The sequence below is a fragment of the Dreissena polymorpha genome, chromosome 4, assembly GCF_020536995.1.
Source record: "Dreissena polymorpha isolate Duluth1 chromosome 4, UMN_Dpol_1.0, whole genome shotgun sequence".
Classification (NCBI taxonomy): domain Eukaryota; kingdom Metazoa; phylum Mollusca; class Bivalvia; order Myida; family Dreissenidae; genus Dreissena; species Dreissena polymorpha.
The window spans coordinates 23,012,592-23,038,595 of NC_068358.1; the positions used below are offsets into that span (position 1 = coordinate 23,012,592).

General features: G+C 34.4%; 3 long non-coding RNA genes across 3 annotated transcripts in view; 1 reads left to right on the forward strand and 2 right to left on the reverse strand.

Annotated features, from left to right (window-relative positions):
• Positions 1-26,004, reverse strand: part of LOC127879823 (uncharacterized) — a 108,671-nt gene that overhangs the window by 47,368 nt on the left and 35,299 nt on the right. The gene's annotated exons all lie outside the window — the stretch shown is intronic.
• Positions 19,354-22,454, forward strand: LOC127879824 (uncharacterized). Its single transcript, XR_008049251.1, has 3 exons — positions 19,354-19,449; positions 20,258-20,404; positions 20,940-22,454. It is a non-coding gene; the product is annotated as an uncharacterized LOC127879824 (long non-coding RNA).
• On the reverse strand, positions 22,881-24,460 carry LOC127879825 (uncharacterized). Its single transcript, XR_008049252.1, has 2 exons — positions 24,371-24,460; positions 22,881-23,435 (listed from the first exon to the last, which is right to left on the reverse strand). It is a non-coding gene; the product is annotated as an uncharacterized LOC127879825 (long non-coding RNA).

Below are 26,004 nucleotides of genomic sequence, written 5' to 3' on the forward strand. Positions count from 1 at the left end.
CCAAAGCCAGATCGATACATGCAACACATAACTGCCCAAAATTTTCAGACTTTTTGGCAACAAAATCTTCCCAAATCAAGTTGTCAAACACAGTAATTGTGCATTAATGGGTTAATAGGAAAATCAATTGTGTGCATCTTGCTGCGGTTCATACCAATATATGCAAATGTCATATTTACCATGACCTTTATAATCAGTTTTTCGGCGTAAGCTGCATAAGCCAGCTTTTCACCTTAGCCTGAACTTTGTAAGTGTCCAATAAAATTCCAATAAAATTTCCCGCGGCTAGGTACGAATGAATACACTTCATTTATTCCATTGGCTGATTTGAGTATACCACCAGAACACTGGAAACATATCCGCGTCTTTGTAACACTGTTTTACTGTATGAAACAATTTTATCTCGAATGAAAAGGCTTAATAGATAGAACAGTTTTACACTCAATTCTCGACACCAATACAGTTTGTGCGTACACCTTTTATTTTCAGAGTATTACCAGCGCAAGAGCGTTTATACTTAAAAGGCTATGTTCTCATATTTAGTACTTACTTCCTTATTCCTGTCAACATGTTAACATGTAAAAGTATAAAGAGCAATGGAAGCGAGGCCTCACTTTAAAGCATTGCATTTCAACCCGCGAGGTATATCGGGTCAATTCGCGGACATTCAGAGTTTATATACAGGTCATCACCGGAGTTGGCGGCCAGTAAAATAATCGTTATATAATAAAGACGCTATCCTTGAACTAGGTGACCTGGAATTTTCTTTAGACCAGAAATATGTTAAATGAAGATATACAGCAATTATATAATTATGGTATGTAAATAATAGATTCTTAATGTGTTTTCAACAATACAATGATAAATATTATTGTTGATAAATTTAACAATAATTATTCGTCCATATTGCCTAATGTACTAAAGTGATATTATGAGCATGTAACAGTTTATAGGTGTCTATCGCAACCGTTGATTATTTTTTATGTTTCTACTTCATATACACTTATATTAATTAATGCAGCATCATCATACTAAAACAATATACCAGAAAGAGAAAAATAATGCATTTGAATATCAACCGTACTTTCGTTTGACAACTGATCATGCGTTTACGAGTTGAACCTAAATTTAGTTTTAGTGCAGATTTGTTCATACGACACAAAGACACGAAATTGTTTTACGGATCATTTCAGCTTACAGGACTGGGTGGGTCACGTAAGAATATCGAATATAAAATATATTTTTATAAACAACTGGTAGCAAGGTGAGTTGCAGATAATTAATCAGTAACCACATTTTAACTAACTATTTTGACCTGTTAATTCTTTTCAGCTCAATTCAACAGTGCAAAATGCCCATAATATCACTTTAAGCATTAGCACGATGATAATTGATACTGTTAATAATCGAATCAAATAGCAATGCCCGACAAACCACTAAAACAGGTTTGTTCGAAGAACGCGCCTATAAATACGGATACTTCTCGTGTGGCCGGTTGACTCATATGTTTAAATTTCACTTCCATTCTTCTTTTGGTTTTCTGTTTTGTATCTATAGGTTTATGACCAGCAATATGTTATAATGTAAAATAAGCCGCGAAAACTCCCCGTAACATCCCGTACTGCGTGTGATGCAGCTAAGAACTGCACAGAAAAAGACATTCGCTATACATGATCTCATTCATTAAACTATTTACGCCGTATATCTTTTTTAAAGATATTTCTTGTTTTCAGTACATCTTTAAACGTTGATTCATGTGTGGCACACTTAAATTCCCCAGACAAAAGCCAAAGCAAAATCGATACATGCAACTCATAACTGCCCGAAATTTTCAGACTTTTTGGCAATAAAATCTTCCCAGATCCTTGTCAAACACAGTAATTGTGCTTAATGGGAAAATCAATTGTGTGCATCTTGCTGCGGTTCATACCAATGTATGCAAATGTGATATTTACCGTAAAGACCATCATGACGACTATGCTATGATCATATCAGTTGAAAATCAATATCGCCCCTGTATCTTCCTCACCATCAGGCCAGCTTTGAAGGCCACCAAGGTTCTGATACAGCTGGAAAAGCCTGCTATGAGATGACAATGGTCAATAACAACAGAGAATGTAATAACATGGGATTCTCTGCAGATTTGATTGTGAGGAGATATAAGCCAGTGCTGGCTAACTTTGTTGTCCCAGCCAACAGCTATATTTCATTTGCTTTCTTCCAGTAATCCAAGGTTCTTGTTATGGTTTGGACATGTAGTTATTAATTCAATAATTTAGATAATTTATATATTTTTTTACGAATCAGGTCTTAAATGTTTATTTTTTCTTTTCATTATCCCTCCAAGGAACAAGAGGGCCATGATGGCCCTGTATCGCTCCACCGCTGAAAAAAGGCTGAAACAAATATTCTCTGCATGTGCAAAAACTTAAATATAGGCCCTATTTAAGCACATGTTCACTTATGTGACCACCTGGGCTTGGTCAAATTTAACCCCAGGGAAATAATTTGATCAAACTTTGTAGAGGACTACTATATCTCACTACATGTACATACAAAATATGGTAGGCCTTGGTCCTAGAGTTAAGGACAAGAATATTTTGAAATTTTCAAATTTGACCCAAAGGGCATAATTTGATCAAACTTGGTAGAGGGCTATAAGATGTTACTGCATACCAAATTTGGAAGCCATAGTCTGAATGGTTTTCCACAAGAAGATTCTTTAAAGATTTCACAAAATAGGCACTTTATAAGCGTTTATTCAATTTTGTGACCCCCAAGGGCAGGGTCAACGTTGACCCCAGAGGCATTATTTGAAAAAATTTGGTAGAGGTTTATTAGATGTCACTACATACCAAATTTGGTAGCCCTAGGCCCCATGGTTATGGACAAAAAGATTTTTAAAGTTTTCACAAAATAGGCCATATATAAGCGTATGTTCAGTTTTGTGACCCCCTGGGCAGGGTCAAATTTGACCCAAGGGGCATAATTTGAACAAACTTGGTAGAAAACTATTAGATGTCACTACATACCAAATTTGGTAGCCCTATGCCTTATGGTTAAGTACAGAAAGATTTTAAAAGTTTTCACAAAAAAGGCACTATATAAGCATATAATCAATTTTGTGGCCCCCAGGGCAGGGTCAAATTTGACTCCTGGGGCATAATTTGAACAAACTAAGTGGAGGACTATACAATGTCAATACATACCAAATTGTGTAGCCCTAGGCCTAATGGTTATGGACAAGATTTTTTTTAAAGTTTTCACAAAATAGGCATTATATAAGCATATGTTCAATTTTGTGACCCCCAGGGCAGGTTCAAATTTGACCCCAAGGATAAAATTTGAACAAATTTGGAAGAGGACTATAAGATGTCACTACATACCAAATTTGATAGCCCTAGGCTGGATAATTATGGACAAGAAGATTTTTGAAGTTTTCACAAAATAGGCCTTATATAAGCATATGTTCAATTTTGTGATCCCCAAGGGCAGGGTCAAATTTGACCCCAGGGGCATAATTTGAACAAACTTGGTAGAGAACTATAAGATGTCACTACATACCAAATTTGGTAGCCCTAGACCCAATGGTTATGGACAAGTAAATTTTAAAGTTTTCACAAAATAAGCCCTTTATAAGCATATATTCAATTTTGTGACCCCCGGGGCAGTTTCAATTTTGACCCCAGGGGCATAATTTGAACAAACTAAGAAGAGAACTATTACATGTCACTACATACCAAATTTGGTAGCCCTATGCCATACGGTTATGGACAAGTAGATTTTTAAAGTTTTCACACAATAGGCTTACATAAGCATATGTTCAATTTTGTGACCCTCAGGGCAGGGTCAAACTTGACCCCAGGGGCATAATTTGGACAAACTTGATAGAGGACTATAAGATGTCACTACATACCAAATTTGGTAGCCCTAGGTCCTATGGTTATGGACAAAAAGATTTCTAAAGTTTTCAAAAAATAAGACCTTTATAAGTATATGTTCAATTTTGTGACCCCGGGGCAGTTTCAAATTTGACCCCAGGGGCAAAATTTGAACAAACTAAGAAGAGAACTATTACATGTCACTACATACCAAATTTGGTAGCACTATGCCATACAGCTATGGACAGAAGATTTTGAAAGTTTTCACAAAATAGGCCTTATATAAGCATATGTTCAATTTTGTGACCCTCGGGGCAGGGTCAAACTTGACCCCAGGGGCATAATTTGAACAAATTTGGTAGAGGACTATAAGATGTCACTACATACCAAATTTGGTAGCCCTAGGCCCTATGGTTATGGACAAGTAGATTTGTTAAGTTTTCACAAAATAGACCCTATATAAGCATATGTTCAATTTTGTGACCCCCGGGGCAGGGTCAAATTTGACCCCAGGGGCATAATTTGAAGAAATTTGGTTGAGGACTATTAGATGTCTCTACATACCAAATTTGATAGCCCTAGGCCCAATGGTTATGGATGAGAAAATTTTGAAAGTTTTCACAAAATAGGCCTTATATAAGCATATGTTCAATTTTGTGACCCCCGGGGCAGGGTCAAATTTGACCCCAGGGGCATAATTTGAAGAAATTTGGTAGAGGACTATAAGATGTCTCTACATACTAAATTTATTAGCCCAATGGTTATGGATGGGAAGATTGTGAAAGTTTTCACAAAATAGGCCGTATATAAGCATATGTTCAATTTTGTGACCCCCGGGGCAGGGTCAAATTTGACCCAAGGGGCATAATTTGAAGAAATTTGGTAGAGGACTATTAGATGTCTCTACATACCAAATTTGATAGCCCAGTAGGCCCAATGGTTATGGACGAGAATTTTTGAAAGTTTTCACAAAATAGGCCTTATATAAGCATATGTTCAATTTTGTGACCCCCGGGGCAGAGTCAAATTTGACCCCAGGGGCATAATTTGAAGAAATTTGGTAGAGGACTATTAGATGTCTCTACATACCAAATTGGTAGCCCTAGGCCCAATGGTTATGGACGAGAAGATTTTGAAAGTTTTCACAAAATAGGCCTTATATAAGCAAATTTTCATTTTTGTGACCCCCGGGGCAGGGTCAAATTTGACCCCAAGGGCATTATTTAAACAAATTTGAAAGAGATTCACCCCAGGAACATTCCTGAGAAATTTCATCAGAATTGGACCAGTAGTTGAAGAGAAGAAGATGTTTTAAGGAAAAGTTAACGCACGCACGCACGCACGACGCACACAGGACCATGACATAAGCCCCGCTGGCCTCTGGCCAGTGGAGCTAAAAACCCCACATTTGGCTCTGGCGGATTAGACATTTTAAAAAGTTTGGGCAGGAAATGACTGATCTGTTTCATAGTTTTTACATTGATTTTACTTCCCTAGAATTCAACTTTAAAATGACGCCAAAATCAATAAGTTCTCAATATATTTTCTGAAACAAATATACTGAGCGTCAGGCAATCAATTTTCTGCAAATAGGGAACCGGCTCACATTCTGGAAGGAATTAAAGAACAAAACCGGGAAGGAACTTGTTAATAGTTTTTGTCTGCAGATACAAACAGGAAAGGGGGTCTTTCTAAAATTTCTCATGGAATGTCAATTTTATGTTTCAGGGACTGCAAATCTATGAGCTGGCACAGACACAAAATAATTTTGATGAAGTTATAAATATTTCATTTTCTAGGGGAAATACATGCAATTTTAACCAGCCCATGATAAAACCCATCTCTTTTTTTGCTTACTAAAAATACTCATAATGTTAGACTAATTTTTGTTCCTTTATTTCAGTTGTGCTAATAACTATGTGAAGTTAACATAGGTTAACTTGGTTACACACATTTACCAGTTTTAAATAGTTTATAATTTATTTATAAACTTAACTACCTATCTTAATATGAAAACATAAACTTTTCTTAACTCTTTATCATATTTATATAAATATTCTTCAATTTAATTCTACATCATTATTTACAGAACTAAAAACATATTACATTAACTCTAATATGCTCTTAAGATTCTAAACTTCTGCAAAATCATCCTATAAAATTTCATATAAAATTATAATTATATCAATAATCAATAATTGCCTCAACTATATATAAATTTGCTGGTATAGAAAGGAACATAAAACTGACACAATAGAACTATAAAGAAAACATTATAAAGATACATTCTAAGACATTAACCTGCAGTCAGCAATCAAATTGAAAATGGCTATATGCAAGAAAGGTACAAGAATAAACTGCAATAAATCAGAGTAACTTGCAGTGTTTTCAGGTTTTATGCTACATGCTGCTGATCAGTATTTTAGGTTTCGAAATAAAGCTTCTAAAACTTGTTAATAATTAGTTTGATGTCAAAATATTGCCTACTTCTTAAATGGAAATAATACATATTTTGCTAATGAAATAACAACAAAGATTGCAGATAACAATAATTTGGTGTCTGATACTAAAATTACAACCATTGCATATTTCACTATTTATCTACAAAACTAAGTTATCTCTTAGATTTCACATTAGATTTAACAACATTCTTATCAACTGAATGCCTAAACAGTATTTCTAGACACCTTGCTGTTGTCTGCTTAGACACTTGACCGCTTTGACAGGACAGTGGTCCTAGGAAACAAACAACTCTAATAGAAAATTGCCTCGTAATCTAATTTGTTGTTTTCCTACCTTAAACAAGTGACAGAGATGCCCAATGAGAAGCGTTTATTACCAGACCAATAGCAATAACCGGCCAACAAATGATCAGAGGACTGCATGAAATATGAACTGCTATATATAACATGTACAACCCATGCGAAAGAAGTCAAACCTCAGACATATCCGATAAAATTTGCTGAGGTCGGGTAATATTTCCAAAATTGTCTGACTTTGTGACCAACAAAAAAGTAAAACTTGAAAAAATGAACACAAAACTGAAAATATGAAAACATAGGACTGGTTTATGTTTATTTTACATAGATTATTAAACTTTAAAATAAAATTTATTTTACCAACCAGTATAACTGGCTATCTTTGCTGATGATGTAAAAATCTCCAAGCGCGATTTTTAGAACCAATCAAATATTGCACCTTGTTTCTAAGCAGAATCACAAAAATACAGCTCCCGCTAAGAAAATTTGTTGCAATTAATGTCAAGATATAAAGCGAATATTAGTATGAAATAAACGCTAATCACTTTCTTAATGATATGGCTGAAAAGTGAGCGGCATTTTAAAATTTAACAAAAGTAAATAAGGGTAAAAAACGGCAAAAAATACTTGTTTTGGCACGGACTAAGCCATCTTGATTGTCATGTGATTACCCCCTCTGAGAGTACTGGTGTTTTATATTGCTCTTTTAAACTACTTGTATTAATGACTTTAACAAAAAACACAGAGCTTTCAGCACTTTTCAATAAGTTTTCATAAAACAGGTTTTAACTAAGTTATTATTTTATTGTATTTTGAATTGGTATACATTGTGAATGTCATAGTAAAATTAAACTCTATAAAAGTTATTGCTATTGTTTTGTTAACAAAAAACAAGGTCCAGTAAAATCTAGTGAGGTCCGGTAAATTTTTTAATTTATCGGATGTGGTCCGGTAAGATTTTTATGTCTTTCGCATGGGTTGATTATGTATATGACTGTAAGCAAACTGCAATAGATTAGGATGGTAACAAGAAATGCCTACACCTTTTTTTTATACACTATTAAAAAATATCAGTTAAAGTTGCATTTACTTTTCAGGATTGCATCACCTGTGCCACAAAACCAGAAGTATTAACAAAAGTGACATACATGCATGTCTGCAGTATAAGCTTCATAGTGACCGCAAGTCATAATGTTCAGTCATTATGGCACAGAGGAATAGTAGAAGAACAGCTTACAAGCAGTTTTTCTCTCCCATTGAATGTAACAGGGGTTATATTGATTCTCCTCCTCAACCCATTTATGCCTAGTGGACTCTCCCATCCTTCTAAAATGGATCAATTTGTTTCCAAAATTAGGGATGTCTAGTGTATTTATTTCTATATTTAGAATATTTCTTGCAGAAATTCCTTTTAGCAAACAGCACAGACCCAGATGAGACGCCACATCATGCAGCGTCTCATCTGGGTCTTTGCTGTTTGCCAAGGCCTTTTTTCTAGACGCTAGGCATAAATGGGTTAATAGCATAGTCTTCATGATGATTATGGTACATATGACATTTGCATACATTGGTATGAGCGGCAAGATGCACACTATTGATTTTCCTATTAAGCACAATTAGAAAGTTTTTAAAGATCTGGGAAGATTTTATTGCCAAATAGCCGGGAAATTTGGGCAGTAATATGTGTTGCATGACTGTATCAATCTGGCTCCGTCTTTCTAGCGCGGGCAAAGTGACGCACACATGCATGGACATTCAAGAGAGAGAAAAACTGCAATAATCCAAGGTTTTTGTTGTGATTTCGACATGAAGTAATTCGGCTCAATAGTTATTTTGTGTGAACTTTTTTTTAAAGAATGCATTTTAAAAACATAAAGCCTGTGCATTGAAAAAATAATAAAACAAGGGCTGTTTGTAAAACATGCATGCCCCCCATATGGGCTGTCAGTTGTAGTGGCAGCCATTGTGTGAATACGTTTCTTTGTCACTGTGACCTTGATCTTTGACCTAGTGACCTGAAAATCAATAGGGATCATCTGCCAGTCATGATCAATGTACCTATGAAGTTTCATGATCCTAGGCCTAATTATTTTTGAGTTATCATCAGGACACCATTTTACTGTTTCGAGTCACTGTGACCTTGACCTTTGACCTAGTGACCTGAAAATTATTAGGGGTCATCTGCCAGTCATGATCAATGTACCTATGAAGTTTCATGATCCTATGCGTAAGCATTCTTGAGTTATTATCAGGAAACCATTTTACTACTTCGAGTCACTGTGACCTTGACCTTTGACCTAGTGACCTGAAAATCAATAGGGGTCATCTGCCAGTCATTATCAATGTACCTATGAAGTTTCATGATCCTAGGCGTAAGCATTCTTGAGTTATCATCCGGAAACCATTTTACTGTTTCGAGTCACTGTGACCTTAACCTTTACCTAGTGACCTGAAAATCAATAGGGGTCATCTGCCAGTCATGATCAATGTTTCTATGAAGTTTCATGATCCTAGGTGTAAGCATTTTTGAGTTATCATCCGGAAACCATTTTACTGTTTTGAGTCACTGTGACCTTGACCTTTGACCTAGTGACCTGAAAATCAATAGGGGTCATCTGCGAGTCATGATCAATGTACCTATGAAGTTTCATGATCCTAGGCGTAAGCGTTCTTGAGTTATCATCTGGAAACCATATGGTGGATGGACCGACCGACAGACCGACATGTGCAAAACAATATACCCTCTCTTCTTCGAAGGGGGGCATAATAAGTCATTCCAATTAAAAGTTAGCAAAAACATTTAAAAAAAAATTAAATTCCATTAAATTTCTTCAAAATGAATCTTTAGTTCCTATATAAAATTGGTTTAAAAACATTATTTGATAAATATCATACCTTTAAATAAAATAATACAATGTCTTAACAATCTTGTATTCTGCTTTACATAGTAATTTAGGCCTTTACTGCTGCTTTTTATTATATTCCAACATGAGGAAAACCATATTGAACACTGTCAGATTAGACTTAAAGAAAGATCAGGCAGGAAATGACTGATCCATTTTATAGTTTTTACATTGATTTTACTTCCCTGGAATTCAACTTGAAAATGACACTGAAATCAATAAATTCTCAATATATTTTCTGAAACAAATAAATTGGGCATGCCAATCAATTTTCTGCAAACGGGAACTCTGCTCACATATTCGAAGGAATTAAAGAACAAAAACAAGACAGAACATATTAATTTGTATTGTCTGCAGAAACAAAGAGAAAAGGGGTCCTAATCTCAATTTCCTCTTGAAATGTCAAATTTATATTTCTGTGACTTTTTATCTATGAGTTGGCACATTGACAAAAAATAATTTTGATGAAGTTATAAATATTTCATATTGTGAGGGAGATACATGGGATTTTAAACAGCCCATGATAAAACCCCATCTCTATTTCCACATACTCATCATGTAAGATAATTGTTTGTTTTATTTTTGATTTGGTCAGAGATATGTGAAGGTTACATAGGTAAACTTTGTTCCACACATAAGCCAGTTAAAATTTATATGGTCAGTTTTTACCTGATTCATTATCTCAAATATCATTTTTTTTACACAAAAACATTGTTGTTTACTACACTTATTAAAATAATAAAATGTCTAAATATTCTTGTATACTGCTTTAACAGAGGCAAACCATACTGAACACTGTCAGATTATACATTTAAGAAAGATTGCAGAGAAGATGACTGATCAAGGTTTTTATACAACAAAATAATAATTTTTACTACACTTTTCATCATATTTATAAAAATGTTATTTAATTGAAATGTACATGGTATTGTTATCATTAACATAATTAACAAGAGATGTGTTTGTCAGAAACACAATGCCCCCTATTGCGCCGCTTTGAAGCCATAAATTTGACCTTTGACCTTGAAGGATGACCTTGACCTTTCACCACTCAAAATGTGCAGCTTCATGAGATACACATGCATGCCAAATATCAAGTTGCTATCTTCAATATTGCATAAGTTATTCAATATTGCAAAACTTTAACCTAAAACTTTCACCATGGTAAAAGTTTTGGGACAGAATGACAGACAGAAAGACAGACAGACAGAATGACAGACAGGCCAAAAACAATATACCCCCGATCATTTGATCCGGGAGGGGGGGGGGGCATACAAATATTACAATAATCATCCACCAGTCTGTAAGATCACAAAGTACTCTTGTAGTCCATGGTATCTCATCAGCATCAGGATGGACCACTGAGCTGACAAATCGCCCATCACACATCACTGAAGACATCACACTCATGTCCCAGTATTCAGTCCCTCAGGGGCATTTACAGACCAACTGGCACATGGTTGGATGGAGTGTAGGACATTAGCCCTCTGGGACATTAGCCCCTGGGACAAAAGCCCCTAGGACATTACCCCTTTGGACATTAGCCCCCTAGGACATTTGCCCCTTAGGACATAAGCCCCCACCTATTTTTACATTCATTTTTTAGGTATTTAATATATCCTTTTTTAAATTAATGGAATTTATGGGTTATTAAAAAAACACAACAGCAACAACAACACAATATATTTCTTATGTATCTAATTGTAAGGTAATTTTAGACTTCTGGATGGTGTCAGATAGCAAAATGTTTGCAAAATAAATTGAGTCCAAAGAAAAATATAGTAAACAAATTGTAAAAAACACTTAAATTTACGTGTGTGGTACAAGCTATATATTGTTTGTATTCACATATGAAATAAAAAAAATGGAATAAAAATGCGTACTTTAAAAAAAGTTTTGGACATTTTAAAACACCTGGGGGCTAATGTCCTAGCGTGCATTTTTTTGAAGGGGCTTATGTCCTAGGGGCTAATGTCCTAGAGGGCTAATGCCCGTACCCCGGTTGGATGATATAGTGTGTGTAATCTTAAAATTGTAACTTAGTAATGTAAGAATGGATTATTTTGATTATTTTATTAGAGTCACCACACAGATTTCCTTTAGTATGTGATAGCAGCTATAACAAGACCATTGATGTATCTGACTCAATGAATATAGATGTCCTGATCTCTAGAGATCCTGAGCTATCAACTCTATTAATAGTAAGTGTTGTCCCAAAATCTTGAGGGGCCAGAATTCTTGGAATTTATTTAAAGTAGAAAGTGTTTTCCTTGATTGTTTAGGTTTTGTCTTTCTTATTCGATTCTATGGATATAAACCTCTGACAAAAGTTAAGAATTACTAGTATGATGTCAAAATATTGCTTAGAAGAACAATAATTAAGTATCTAATATTCAAATAACAATTGCATATTTTATTACATCTGCAATTTGCAATATTTTTCAATTATTATTTTTTACTATGAAAATTATAAAGCCAGTGGGAAAAGTTAATTTTTGTGTTAAATGCTGTGCATGCTTCTGACTTCTCCCTTGCAAATTGATTGACTCAAATTATCAACCTTAAATCTAGAAATTAATCAATTATGCAAATACCTTATGAAATTGTTGAAGCTTTAAACTTAAAAAAATTCTGATGCTGATATGATTCATTATTGTACACAGCATGATGTTTATGATTTAAAAAATTGAGAACATTTAACAACTTAATCAACTGTTAAATATTAAACTATAAATATATTTGTAGTATGATGGGACAATTTAAAAACTCCAGTTTGATTACAATATTTCACATTTAATTACTGTTACATAAAATTTTATAAGTTAGAACATGCATTATGCATTGCACCTGTTCAGGAACATTTATGATATGATAGTTTGTTTTCAAATGCTGCTGGTTGCTAAGGGTTACCATGGTCATGCAGACTTCTGATGATGTTGTCTGAGAATTTTTTTAACCTTTTTCTATCTTTCTGTTTGATCCTCACCAAAGGTCAAATCTTTCTGTCACTTTTCATTTACTATTGATTTACAGAGGTTTTCAACAGATGACATTGATGGACAAATGGGTGATCACTAAAGCAGCATTTTCATACAAGTAACCAGTAATACAGTTCTTAATTTGATATATTCTATGGTATTTGTCCTTGAAATAACCAAGTTTTTGTTTGCTGATTTATTTTATATAATGCTTGATTATACATTCAATACAAATAATAAATGAATGACTAACAAAACATTAATATTTTGTTATCCATAGTTATAATTAGAATTCATGAACAGTTCATGAACTACTTATTCAAGAACTACCGATATTCAAGACATTTTCTCATTTAGCAATATGGATGTGAACTTTTCAAGAACACTTTATTGATAATAAATTGACTGTTATGATTCATTTCATCATGGCCCTGTGGCAATCATACTGATTCACTACTGCACTCTTGTTTGCTTCTATCAATATAAAGGTAACACCACTGATTAGTGTTCAATAAATTTGCATACATTTTCAAGATTTTGTGGTGTGTACTGAATGGCATCATGATTGCCGCCCATCCTGCAACATGTCCTTGTTGACACTTGTTGGTTTGATATTTATGTTTGGTACATGTTTTGAGATAATTGTCCCTGATGAGATGTGTTCCCATACTCAGATTGCTATAATGGGCTAACTGCTGCTGTGGGATACAATTTTAATTCTGTATCAGCTTACATTTCTATATCAATCAAATTCAATAATTTTGCCAGTCAAACATTGTCAACAGGCTGAGCATGAAACTGTTGTAGCTGGGTATATTTTCTAAATACTAGTAGTCTGCCACTCAACCATGTCACAGATAATGAGCAATTCCAGACTGGTTGTTTGGTATTTACTATTGCTGCTTCAAACCATTCAGACACACCCAGAAGTTCAAACCAGTCCATACTTCTGCACCTTCTGTGAATGGTTCCTGGTGTTGAGCACTGAAATGGCCCATACATCTTGCCCACAATGACAGCAAAAGCTGCTTTCCCATAATGAGTAGAATGTTCTTTCACAGTGAGCCATTAAAAGACCATTGATCAAAACGTTTGACAACAGTGTACCTTGTATGAACAATTTTCAGCACCCAGTGGCCTACCAAGCCTAATTATTTATTCAAGTTCACATTGGAGTTAACAAAATGCTGAACAATAAAATTTGGCTGGACAAGAGGACAAATAATGAAGATATCACAGCATTTCCAAGACACCTTGCAATTGTCTGCCTGTCACACACAACAACTCTCAACAGCTGTGACAGCACTGTGATTCCAGGAGACAAACAACTCTTTAGAAAAGTGTCTGGTAATCTAATTTGCTGTTTTCCTGCCTAACAAGTGACAGGGACCCCCGGAGAGAAGCATTTATTACCAGACCAATCGCAATAACCGCCCAAAAAATGACCAGGGGACGACATGAAATATGAACTGCAATATATATTATGTATATGACCGTAAGCAAATGGCAATACATACTGGGATGGTAACAAGAAATGCCTTCAAACATTTTTTGTTAATACATAAGTGTCTGATTATACTCCTTTAATTGACGTTTCGGCATAATGCCTTTATCAAAACATTGGAAATTATATGTTAACTACATTTTTACGTCTTTTGACTGCACAACTTAAATAACAAAGAAAAATGTTTTAAAACGTCAAATGACGTTGTACATGATGACGTCATAAATGGCGTTATATAAAATGGCGCCAAAAAATGTAAAAATTCGCCAAAAATGAAATGACGTTAAACACTTACATATTGTATCTTAATCCTATGTTAAATGTGTGCTTTATATATTTAATAAATTGATATTTTACAATAAAATAATCATCATCATATGTAATTATAATCTACCTTAACTTATTATCATAAATTAAATAGGGTAAACTTATTTAATGACTCTTATTATTTCAATCCATATCTATGTATAATATTCTAATGATATTTGATTAAATAATCATATATACTTGCTATTCTATATATCATATACACATTATGGACAAGATAAATTGCATAAAGTACTATTATTTTTACATTCATTTATGTTGATGATTAATATAAAATGTTTTTCACATATATTTTTTACAAGATAGTTTCCCGTAGCAGGACATCAAGTTGATTTTTTGTATTTAGTCCATTTGGTGATTGCGTTTGAAACTTCTTTATAAATTCCAATTCTTTAATAAGTCCTGGAGTCCTGAAGTAAAAACGCTTTAGCCTACTGAGCTATTTCGCCGAGTACACATTCTTGACGTATTTTATACCTTATAAAAGCAATCTTCGTAGTTTCACAAAATTTAACGACAAAAACAGAACTCTCCAAATTATTCAATAGTTTCGCGTTGCAACGCTTTATAATTTTTAGGTTTTAAAATCGTCAAAAGATGCATATAATGGCTATATTAGAGCATGGATAATGTTCAGTATTACTGTTTCCTCACAAATATCATAACTAAAACGAAAACTTACGAATCTGAAACAACTTTTTTCAATTTTGTCAATTTATCAAAGCGTGAAAAGATCCCTTTAAAACAATATTCTTAACATACAGTTCCTTTACATCAAGGCCTTAATGTGCAGGAGACAAAATGCCTGATGTTTCCTGTATTGTGTGCTAAAATCCAAGATATGCATTATAATAAAAATGTGTTTGCAAAGTGTTTAATTAGTTACTACCATTTTTTATGTCCTTTCCCGCTGAGTTACTGACTAACATGCTCTAGGTTGATAAAAACCTGTTACCTTGTCACTGCCTGCATATTGCTGCCAAGCACAATTCAGTAGTTCTGCTTAAACAACTGACACTATTACTAGGTATCACAATGTAACACTAATTCAACAGTATGTTTTTCAAACCTCTGTATTTTCTCGCAAAATCCACTTTTCCCCAGGTATGAGTGATAGAAAGAATACAAAGTAATATTAATACCCACTACTGCCGCCATTATAATGAAATAGAAGCTTAAGTGGCCATTGGGGATGCATACTCAGGTTGAGCACAAAACTATTGTGTCTGATATTGAGATTATAAGTAAACACCTGAATTTTTCTTTAACCAAAATGTGTCATATTTTGTTAGTTTTTGGAGTGTGCACGAGATTTGAATAGTGAGATGTTCTCAATAAAACTTTATATCAATGACAGTAAAGTGAATAATCTTCTTTTAGTTTAAATAGCAAACTTCCTTAAGATGCAGTTCTGCAATAACAATGTTCTAAAAAGTGTTCCGCGGTTGGAGAAATATGCCCCCCAAAACAAACAGGACTTTGAACAAGTGATCCCAATTTCAATAGGGGTCATCTACTGTGCATGTGAAGTATCAAGCAAATCGGTCAATTCGTTGATGAGTTATTGATCGGAAACAATTTTCACACTTATTGTGACAGTGACCTTGGACCTAGTGACCTCAATTTTGATAGAGGTTATCTCCTTTCCAAGGCAAATGCGCATGGAAAATATCAAGCCACTCAGTCGATTCGTTGATGAGTTATTGATCAGAAACGTTTTTCCCACTTATTGTACCAGTGACCATGTCCTTTGACCTAGTGACCCCAATTTAAATAGGGGTCTTCTACTTTCGTAGACCAATGCACATTAGAAGTATCAAGCCAATCATTAAATCAGTTGACGAGTTATTGATCACAAACAATTTCACACTTAGTGTGTAACAGTGATCTTTACCCTTGACATAGTGACCCAAATTTCAATAGAGGTCATCTACTGTCCAAGGCCAATGCACATGAGAAGTATCAAGCCAATCAGTGAATCAGTTGACGAGTTATTGATGGGAAACGATTTCACACTTAGTGTGCAACAGTGACCTAACCTTTGACCTTGTGACCCCAATTTCAATAGGGGTCATCAACTGTCCAAGGCCAATGCACATGGCAAGAATCAAGCCAATTGGTGAATCAGTTGACGAGTTATTGATTGGAAATGATTGTACTCTTACTGTGTAACAGTGACCTTAACCTTTGAGCTAGTGACTCCTATTTCAATAGGGGGTAATCTACTGTCCAAGGCCAATACACATGTGAAAAATCAAGCCAAGTTGTCAATTGGTTGACAAGTTATTGATCGTAAATGATTTTCACACTAAGTGTGATAGTGACCTTGACCTCTGACCTAGTGACACCAATTTCAATAGGAGTGATCTACTGTCCAAGGCCAATTCACATGTGGAGTATCAAGCCAACCGGTCAATTCCTTGACGAGTTATTGATCAGAAACCATTATAACACTTAGTGTGATAGTGACCTTGACCTTTGCCCTAGTAAATCCAATTTTTTAGATAGGGGCCATCTATGTGCCAAGGCCAATGCACATGTGAAGTATCAAGCCAATTGGTCAATGTGTTGAAGACTTATTGATTGGAAACGAACTGGTCTACTGACAGACCAACAGGCAGCAAAACAATTGACCCCCTCTTCTTCGAAGGGGGGCATAACAATGATATATTTACAGTATTTGTAATTGACGTGTCTAAACAGAAGTGAATTTTGACTTAAAAGATATTACTTAAATACTTAATTCAGTCCAACCTGACTTAGCCGTCACCGTCACCTGAGAACAACGGTCGCCTGCATACAGGGATCTGGATCCCCCTTATGAAAATCCTTCTATATCACACCTGAAAATAACAGTCAATTGTCTATTACATCCAATAGCCAGTATAATTATTCCCAAATCAATTTTTTCACCCATGTAAAGTGGTCACCAGTCAGTCATTTCGAAGTGCAAAAAGTAAACACTTAAATCAATCTGCGTTGTTTTCTCTAATCTCTGACGGCGGCTAAACTCTGATGTCAAAGCATTCGCGCCTGACAAAATCAATAGATCTTTACCGCTGATAACAATACCAATTAGCAAGCAAGTGTTGTTATTAGCAGGCAATAAAAGGATTAGTGATTGCCAATTGTTGTAGAAACAGGCATTTAATTTTAACTTTTTTAACAATTAAACTTTCAGCATTTATGCAAGCAGATTTGTTTCATGTAAAACTCCTCTTCAAATTCCAGGGGAGGATATAACACCACATGCTACTGAAGCCCAAGATGCTTTTATGGTTGTTTGAATAAAAATGCTGTTTGTGTGATGTTTGAGTAGAAATAAATTTTTACAAAATTTTGTTCTTTCTTTCTCTGATAAACAAGGGTACTATTGCATTGTACTTTCGGTTTATAACAGGGATTCGGAGATGATGTCGAGGTCACTTGACAACCATTAATAAACAAGATATGTGTTTGTCAGAAACACTATGTCCCTTTATGCGCCGCTTTGAAGCTATAAATTTGACCTTTGACCTTGAAGGATGACCTTGACCTTCACCTTTCACCACTCAAAATGTGCAGCTCCATGAGATACACATGCATGCCAAATATGAAGTAACAAGTTGCTATCTTCAATATTGCAAAAGTTATGGTGAAATGTTAAAGTTGGAGCAAACAAACACACAAACCAACCAACCAACAGACAGGGCAAAAACAATATGTACCCAACTATAGTGGTGGGGGGACATAAAAATATCTTCCACTCAATGTAATATGAACTGTCTGATTTACTGAATGGACCAGATGCACAAATAAGTATTATCATTGGCAAACTCATAAGTTTAATAATAGGTATGATTTTAAATAAATGTATAAGGTATGAATTTGTATTATTCAGTATAAATAATTTGTGAAAGCATACTGAATTATCGGCAATGAGCCTTTGTGTGCAAATTACTGGGTGGGGTAACAAAATAGCAATAATACAAACCATCTGAAATGTGAGAACAACGGTCACCTGTATACAATGGTCACTTTGATCATTTCCCTTCAATGATGGCTGTTGTCAGGTTGGGTTATGTTATGTTTAATACATGATTTTGGTGTATACCATATTATTCAACAGATAAAAGGGTAAGATTTCATAGCCTTGCAAATGCATCAAGCTCCTGTTTATATTTCTGACCATATTTGGAATGACTGAATGAATTAACTGCCTGACATATTTTTAATGCCAAAGACAGGCAGACACAACACATCCATATTTGTATCATCATACTTAACATGTAATCTTTATCCCCGTCTGGAGAACACAATTTCATATCTTCTGCTAAACAACACCAACAACAACACAGGAATGGTGACTCATTGTCTGGTCAAATACACAGGAACGGCTATTTTTGTTGACAGTTATGATGGAGTGGATTTCATATTCTTGTTGCTACTGATGCTAACATACCCACATATAGGCTAACATTTTATGTCTTGTTTGCCAAATATGTTCATGACTGAGCAATTATTACATACAAAATGGCCTGGTGTCTTTGCATTAAAAGACAATAGCCTTAATGTCAGATCTAGAATAAATTGTCATATTCTTTCTTTTTTATTTTTGTCTAATATGTTGTAATATGACTCCAATATTACATCAGTCAAAATAATAAACATAAAATGAATATATAAATCTTTTTAATTAGATTCTAAAGGAAAATACACATTGTTGTCATTCTTATTCTTATAAAGGTACACAAACTAAACATTTCACTGCAATTTTTGTAAATATTTGTTAGTTAAAGGTACATTCGTTTGTGAAAATCTTTCAGTGTGAACAAATAATGCAGGAACTGCAGAATAGTAAGAGGACAGCTTATTTCCAGTTTGATAACTCCCTCCTAATGGTTTCATGCATGTGTGCCTCACTATCACCAGCAAAAAGTCGGAGACAGATAGATAAATGCAACTCATAAAAAAAGACCAAAATTTGGCAATAAAATCTTCCCTGATCCTTTTAAAACTCTCTAATTGTGCTTAATCACCGGGGATGAACAACTTTTGTCACGTGACCGCAAAAGTCAACGCCGGTTGCAGAAACAGATTGTAATCTTGTACATTAAGGTAAGTTTTGTTGTTTTTTCATATAATCAAAATTTCAGTTTTTAACAAGTGATAGCCTATGACACAGTATACTAAATAAACTTTTATTTGAAATGATTCCATTGCCTTTACTGTTTCCACTTTCCGAGAACACTTCGACACAAAATTCTGAAATGCATTGCAAACGCTGTTTGTTTATGTGGTGTTGATGATTTTCTTTCAACAATATTGGTTTAACGACTGAATTAGTATGATTTTACACTTCATTTTAATATATTTAATAAGATTCATGACAAAAATAGCGGTGCAAATTGAAAAATATCTTATTTTTTTGTTTTGTTTTGTTTTGCAAACGCAGGTTGGTATTTCTTGAGCAATAGGAAATGGCAAACGCAGGTTGCGAGAATATTCAAAGGATAATGAAACGCACACTGTACACATTTTTGAAAGTCTTCTAAAATATGATATGGTTACAAATACGAAAATATTAACTATTCAACACAATATATGACTACGGAACTTCAATTGAGGACATTTAAACAGAGCGGAAATATGCTTATCAACACATTAAGTACTGTTACAAGTATATTGAACCACAACGTGCGTTGCCTCCTTTAAGCGGACCTCGAATGACGCTAAACGCGCCAAAACTCACGAAAATCCCGTGCATTAGTAAACACGCATGTTTATTGAACTGTGACGAAAAGAATAGCAGATAGTGTGTCACATCCAATCACTTGCGTTTCATATCTCTTTTGGTGTAGTCTTTAAAACTTTATAAAAACATTTTAGAAATATATTTTAACAAAAAGTAATTCTTTCATTACAGAAACATGACGCTCGTGTGTGAAATCTGTGGAAAGACATTTAAATCGAAGTGGGGGTTAAAGCTTCATGATAAGCGCCACAGAGGGACTGGACGATTCGCCTGTTGTGGAAAAACATTTTACACAAAACAGGCGTTCAACAGACACAGGTTTGTATTTTTTTTGTTTTTTGTACAATGCTAGGTTCTGTCGGTTTAAAAATCAAGATACAATTCAACATAGGTCATTGCATTCTGAGCGAAAGTATGTTTTTATAACCTAGTTGCAAAGCACTATTTAAAATGTTTTGAATGGTGTTTTCGAAAAAAGCCGGCTTTAAAACACTTAACACATTATTACTAGTGTGGTGCATATTGGTGTGCTCATTATAGTATTTAGTTTTTAACGACCATAATTGTCCAGATAAATTTCAATGCAAATTGTCACTGAACAATTGGAATTTACACCGTATAAATCCAGAATGTACGCGTTCCGATACTTCACGTATGTAATTGGACCCTTAAACATATTATTTAATGCGTATTTTGGATTTTGAAATGCGTAAATACGCGTTAACGCGCCTTATCTGGAGCGCTTCTGACGACCATCATTTTGTTAAGTTCCACATTGTTATGGATAATATTCTGTGTGTATTTTTCTGTATTGAATAATAATTCAACAGTTCCATTTGTTTTTGTTATATAGATGCAGCATTCATGGTGTTGAAAAGCCGTTCCCCTGTGAACAATGCGGCAAAAAGTTTTCAACCAAAGATGACCTGAATCGTCACGTCCGGAGGGAGGTTGCTGCAAAGCAATTTACCTGCTCAATTTGCAATGCAACGCTCCGGGAGAAAATTGACCTTCAGGCCCACCTTGCCACCCACAATGGAGAGAAAAACTTTGCTTGTGATATGTGTGAAAAGAGGTACAGGCACCGCAGTAGTCTATCAAAGCACAGATCTGCAAAGCACCGGGCCTAGTCATCTGTTGCATGACGATGATAAGACCAAGAATTATTTTTAATTCTTACCAATGTGCCGTGGTTATTTTCTTAATTATTGAAAATACAGACTGTCATACAATAATATATAGTATTACGCGTGTTTTTGCGTCTTAAACATTGTGTTTCATATCGTTTATCTTGTGTTGTTTTGTTTGATATTCCTGTTTTTAATAAGATTATTGTTGTAATATTTATCATTCTAATTTAAAATGATTATGATAATGGTTGATCTCATACAAATTATTGTGTTCATTATTGCTCATCTGTGATTACTGTTGATCTCAGCCCATGAATTGTGATTTATATTGATTATCTGTGATTATTGTTGATCTTATCAAAATAATTGTAATTTATGTTGATTATCTTTGAATTTTTTATCTTAACCTATTAATAGTGATTTATATTATCTGTGATTATTGTTGATCTTATCAAAATCATTGTGATTTATGTTGATTATCTGTGATTATTGTTGATCTCAACCGATTAATTGTGATTTATATAACCAGTGATTATTGTTGATCTTATCAAAATCATTGTAATTTATGTTGATTATCTGTGATTATTGTTGATCTTTTCGAAATCATTGTAATTTATGTTGATTATCTGTGATTATTGTTGATCTTTTCGAAATCATTGTAATTTATGTTGATTATCTGTGATTATTGTTGATCTTTTCAAAATCATTGTAATTTATGTTGATTATCTGTGATTATTGTTGATCTCACCATATCCGCTGGAATATACATTTGAGCCGCGCTCTGTGAAAAGGGGGTTTAATGCATGTGCGTAAAGTGCAGTCCACATAGGCTAATCAGGGACGGCACTTTCCGCTTTTATGATATGTTTTGTTAAAAGAAAGTCTCTTCTGAGCAAAAATCGAGTTTATCGGAAAGGTTTGTCCCTAATTAGCCTGTACGGAATGCACAGGCTAATATGTGACGACACCTTACGCACATGCATTAAACCCCCTTTTCACAGAGCGAGACTCATTTGTAATCTGCGATTTTTGTTTATCTATTTCGAATCAATATGATTAAAATATATTTTTGGTGAGTTAGCTTTTTGTCTCATTGGAATCATTGTGCGAATTGTCAACAATTACATGTAAATCTGTAATTCCTTCTCAAGTTGCACATAGGCCAGTTTAATGTTTTGCGTATAAGCTATTATTGCGATACGGGATATTCTTTGCAGCAATAAAACAATTAATCTGCATATGTTTGGTTCGTTTTGTTGTTAAAGACACTGATCTTGTTTGCGTTCAACCGCTGGGTTTTTCAATGTTTTTCACAGTATAGTTAGACTTATCTCGGTGAAGTGTACTTTGTCATGGATGTAGTATGCCTTCAGCTTTATTTTAAGTATTATCTCCAACAATCATATTGTAAGATTGTCAGGATTCTCACGTTACACATAAAGACATTATATTGTATGACCAATATGAAGACACTAGTGATTTGCAAGGCGCCCATGTAAAGGTCAATAGTTATTATTATATTTAAAGTTTCGGATCAAAAGATAATGGTATACACCTAAAATGAAAACTATGTCTTGCAGAATAAGAGGAATCGATTGTTTTATTTGCTTCATGATACCTCTCTCCTTATAGGTCCACATTATTTATCATTATGCAACTAAAAGAAAGATACCTTTTTTTTAATTAACAAGATACAAGATACATGGCATTTTTTAGAAACTGTAATTTTAAAACTTGAAACAAATAACAGCAAACAAAATAAAGTTAGATCCAATATGTCTGTTGTTGTTTCAAATCCCCCAAAAAGGTTGAATATACCGGTAGGCCTCGTTAAATGAAGCATCCCACAGCGTCAATATAGGCAGCATATTATACGGCCCCAATATTGGTAGCTCCTCAATGCATAAACATAGAAAGAGCAACACAAAATCAAATTCAGTAGCATTACACGGAATCAATATAGGTAACGTTGGTTAACGAATATCAAAAATGACAGCTGTCTTTTAAAGAACTACAAACTGTCGTATGATATTATGATTTCCTTTTACGGGTCAATGTCAATTCCCATTTTTGATGTTAGAAGCATTTTGCTGTCATTTCGTCTTGCCCTCTCCCATCGGACACCCAACGTTCCCTTCTGGAGAGCGTTTCTGCTTGTTGACACGGTGTCAAATTTTCGTTTAGGTTCCTTCCGTTTTGGAATGTCAAATTCGTGGTCCCTGAAACATGATATTTGTAGAGATGATTCTCACAGTTCTTCTATAAATTGTTCCCTCAATCTTCACAGCTGAGCAAAACATATGCATACAATTGTGTTCATTCAAATTGCATTCTTTAACTACCAAATCTTAATATTAAGATAATATTTAATATTAAATATATTTGGACAACTAACAAAACAGCATGAGAAAAATAACATTCCGACAAATTATTTTTCAATTCTTTTGAGATCTTCATTTTACAATACTCCGCTCCGAATCGCGATTTATTTTATGATGATAATGGCGATGAAGATGGAGATGATGATGATGAAGATGTTGATGATGATTTGATTTGAACAGTACATATCGAGTATCGCTTCGTGTGTCGTGTGTCGCGGTCTGAAATTAGACCGCGTTACACGAAATTCGGATAATATGGGCGATATTTGAATAATAAAATATCGCGCGTCGCCGCGACTGTCGCGCAAAATATCGTGTATCGCTTCGTGTGTCGTGTGTCGCCCTTGATGAAAGAAGGGCAAGAATATAGATTCCGTAATCTTAACCAACCTGCGTTTGCCATAATCCAGCTTCAGCAAACTGCGTTTGCTCAACCAACCCGCGTTTGTAAATTTTTGAAATAGCAAGAACTGCCCAAATTAAATATAACAACAACAACTTATATCGCAAATACAATAAATCATCAAAAATTAAGCATCGTGTGCTCTCATTTTTCTAGAAATATGATTTATTCGTGAATGGAAAGTAAAAAAATATAAAATCAAACTGCGTTTGCATCGAAAATCTAAAGTTTGTGTCGAAGTGTTCTTAAAAACTGCAAAGCTTCGAAACAAGTGCAATGCGTCTTAATATGCGAAAAGGTATGAAGCATGTCATAAGCTTTGTATTGTCCAGAAATTTTAACATATTCTCTATAAAAAGATGAAAATTACCTGACGGAGCGGGATTCCTGATGTAATTCAACAACCTGCGTTGACTTTTGTGGTCACGTGACAAAAGTTGTTCATCCCCGGTGTTAATAGGAAAATCAATTGTGTGCATCTTGCTGCTGCTCATAAAAACGTATGATTTTCAAAATAACTCAATATTCTGCTGTACATAATAATTCAGGCTTTATATGTTGCATTCTTTTGTAATTTTTCTCTTGATATTCCTACAAGAAAAAAACAACATATTGACCACTGTCAGATTAGACATTTAAAAAAGATTTCACAGGAAATGACTGATCCATTTCATAGTTTTTACACTGATTTTACTTCCCTGAAATTCAACTTGAAAATGACACTGAAATAAATAAATTCTCATTATATGATCTGTAACAAATAAACCAAGTGTAGCAATCAATTTTCTGCAAATAGGGAATCGGCTCACATTCTGGAAGAAATTAAATAACAAAACCGGGAAAGAAGGTGTTAATTTTTATTGTCTGCAGATACAAACAGGAAAGGTGGTCCTTCTTTAATTTCTCATGGAATGTCAATTTTATATATCTAGGACTTCAAATCTATCAGCTGGCACATGGACAAAAAAAAATTATGATGAAGTTATAAATATTTCATTTTTTGAGGAAGATACATGCGACTTTAACCATCCCATGATAAAACCCCATCTCTATTTCCGCATAATACAAGCATAATGTGTGATAAATTTGTGTTATTTTATTTATGATTTGATTAATGATATGTGAAGGTAACATAGATTTACTTGGTTTAATGCATAAGCCAGGTTAAATTAAGGTCAGTGCATTACTTATTATTTTACCTAACATTTTTTATTTAAAACAAGAGGGCCATGATGGCCCTGTATCGCTCCACTGCTGAAAAAAGGCTGAAACAAATACTCTCTGCATGTGCAAATACTTAAATATAGGCCCTATTTAAGCATATGCACACTTTTGTGACCCCCCGGGATTGGTCAAATTTAACCCCAGGGGCATAATTTGAGAAAACTTTGTAGAGGACTACTATATCTTACTACATGTACATACAAATTTGACCCTGACCCTCGGGTCACAAAATTGAACATTATATACGGTTATATGGTAGCCCAAGGTCCTAGAGTTAAGGACAAGAATATTTAAAAAGTTTTCACAAAATAAGCAAGATATAAGCGTATATAATGTTCAATTTTGTGACCCGCGGGTCAGGGTCAAATTTGACCCAGAGGGCATAATTTGAACAAACTTGGTAGAGGACTATAAGATGTTACTGCATACCAAATTTGGTAGCTATAGTCTGAATGGTTTTCGACAAGAAGACTTTTTAAAGATTTCACAAAATAGGCGCTTTATAAGCGTTTATTCAATTTTGTGACCCCTCAGGGAGGGTCAAAGTTGACCCAAGAGGCATTATTTGAAAAAATTTGGTACAGGTTTATTAGATTTCACCACATACCAAATTTGGTAGCCCTAGGCCCAATGGTTATGGACAAAAAGATTTTTAAAGTTTTCACAAAATAGGCCCCATATAAGCGTATGTTAAGTTTTGTGACCCCCCAGGCAGGGTCAAATTTGACCCAAGGGGCATAATTTGAACAAACTTGGTAGAGAACTATTAGATGTCACTAC